Genomic DNA, 2,716 nt, shown 5'->3' with positions numbered 1-2,716 from the left:
CGGATCTGCGCATGTGGTGAGGGTGGACTGCTGCTGCGGGCTTTGCCCCACGAGCCAAACTTTGTTGCTATGGTACTATTAAGAACTCAAAAGAAGCTGGCCCAAATTAATGGCATGAGTTTGGGCCCACATGCCTGGCTATATTCACATCCCAAATGTTCTAGCACAGGGGTTGTCAACCGTGGGTATGCACATCCCCACGGTACTCAAGCAAGCCCTAGGGGGTACACATGGGTGGGATAGAGTGCTGCCACGCACTGTCCCATCTGCCCAGCTGGACGCAGAGGGCTGGGCAGGGGAAGGTTGCATGTGGTGGCTGCCGCCGCTCCGTATTTGGCTGCATCCCCCCCCCGCACTCTGCTCGGCATCCAGCCGCCGGGGGTACACTGACTCAAAAAGCTTGAAAAACCCTGTTCTAGCCCCATAATCCTCCACGCCTGGATTTTAGCTTGTAATGTCTTAACCTATGCTTATACACAGCACTGGGCTCCTGTGAAGAGTTTGCGTCAGATTTGTCAGGGTAATGGTCTGTAACTCATGTTCTCATTTCAAAAAAATTCCCAGTCATGCAAACTATCCCATTAAGTCTCTGTGATTCCAGTCGCATCATAGGCCCATGACTGAGAACTTCCAATTCTTCCTGCTTGTTTCCTAGGCTCTGACTTGGTGTATAGACATCTAGAGTAACTAGCAGACTGTCCTACTTTCTCAGGAAGGCCTTCCCTGTTGTCCCCTTCTGCTTGTGCTTCTTCCAGATCACCCACTTCCCCACTTACCTCAGGAATATATTAATATTATAACAACATATATAATATTTTACGTGAATACATTTATTTCTATACGTTGTATAAGTGATAAATTATATTTATTTCATATTATGTGTATTTTATATAAAAATATATTTATTTATCAATTCCAAAGACAGAACAAATAACTGGAGTAGTTCTGATATCTGGGAATAGTTGTAAGCCTTAAACATCTCCGAAATGGCAGCCACCAACCAATTTATCTACAATACAATGGCTCTTAGGCAGCACCTGCATATTTCCCAATAGCAACATAATGTTTATTTACAAGAGACTATTATGAAAGGCTTTGGAGGGATCTGCTAAAATTGAGACTCAACTAGTGAAGACTGTAGGGGCCAACCTATTTCAGACATGCTACAAGATAAGCCCTGACCCTTCCCAAAGTGCAGCTCCAATACTCTTCTCCTGCTCCATTTGCTGCATTTCATTTGTGGCACATGTGCCACACAGAGACTGCTCATGTCACAGGCTCATCATCCCTGTAGTAGCTTGCCTACAAATGCCAAGCTCTAAGAAATGAAACCAGGACTGGGTTGTATTACCCACTTTATGCACCTATGCAGCACAAAAATCCATGGATGTTTCTCGGTTTCTGCTGGTAATTATAAAACACATAATTGTGTTCTCTCAAATTGTCCTACTTCAGCTGCTCTGCTCCTTTATTCAGATCCATCTCCCAGCAGACAAAGACTATAATGCAGGAGAAGTATTTTAACAATAGTAACAAATCAATTATTGTGCTGAACTTCTAGCTCTTCACAGCAGTTGGAAATTGCTGTACTCTACTAATTTGTGTAAAATAAACATCACCTTAAGGATTGTAACTACAGCACCAAGTGTTTTACAATTATGCTTGCTTGGGGCAACGTCCCTTGGTACGAGCTGAACATTACAAGGAAAAAGTCAGCTTTACTTGCCATGATGTGCACAGGGAAATATACCTGCCTTAACCATCTTTCACTAAACCAGCTTTTGAGAGGCCTGTAACACTGCTGCAGTGCAGACATTGAGGATTTTCAGAACTGACTACAAGTTCAAAGTAAAATATACAACAGTAACTGTCAACAACTGGACTCTAACCTTGACTGCTTTTATCCATCTCAAATAAACAGCCCTGAAGCAGCAAGGTACTACAAACACACACTTTGAATTTTACTGTTGATGCTTAGAAAGGCAACACTAAATATGCATCTTCAGTTAAGACTTTGTAAGTGCTTCTGTACCTGAAAAAAAAGTTATTGCAGCATCATATAGGGAATGATGGTAGCACTGAGTAGATAAAGGAAAAGAACTGAAATAAGTAAGTTAGCAATATACCAGTTATTTAGTTATGCTGTAATGCACAGACCACAGGTACTACTTATTGAGCACTTGAATACTATAACCACTGTGGTTTTTTAAGCATCTTTTTTTTTCCCCCCCCAAAGAGAAAAAGGAGTGCAAGGTAAGAAGCTTGCCATTAACCTGAGCACCATGCATAACAACTTCTCTCTGGCTTCATATTTCTTCCTTTTTTTTTTTTTTAAACAAGTTACACATGCAATCCACAGCAGCACCTTTTTCCAGTTATACACTAAGTAGGAGAGACTGTATATTATCCTTTATCCTTCTGTAACCTATTTTTTGATTTTTCGATTCCTTTCAGTAGTCATGCTTTTACATGTTGATTCTTCTTCTGACAAAAAAAGTGATTGCATTAGTTACTTCAATGGACATTTAGCATTAATAGAGGGGACCCTGCTCAAGTACTTCATGTGCTGATGCACCGCTCTTCAAAAATACTGACCTCTTTCCTAAAATGCTCTATAAGACATAGGTTAGTTTATATACACTTCAACACAGAATTTTATCTTTAGCTACTTCCATGGAATAAGGTTCTATTGTCAAAGCAATAGACTCAGTTCCTG

The 2,716-nt window shown here is 40.9% G+C and overlaps 1 protein-coding gene across 2 annotated transcripts in view; it reads right to left on the bottom strand.

Annotated features, from left to right (window-relative positions):
• Positions 1–2,716, bottom strand: part of WDFY2 (WD repeat and FYVE domain containing 2) — a 123,072-nt gene that overhangs the window by 49,564 nt on the left and 70,792 nt on the right. The gene's annotated exons all lie outside the window — the stretch shown is intronic.

Source organism: Alligator sinensis, unplaced genomic scaffold (assembly GCF_000455745.1).
Source record: "Alligator sinensis unplaced genomic scaffold, ASM45574v1 scaffold324_1, whole genome shotgun sequence".
Classification (NCBI taxonomy): Eukaryota; Metazoa; Chordata; order Crocodylia; family Alligatoridae; genus Alligator; species Alligator sinensis.
This window is presented reverse-complemented; position numbering and strand designations above follow the sequence as displayed.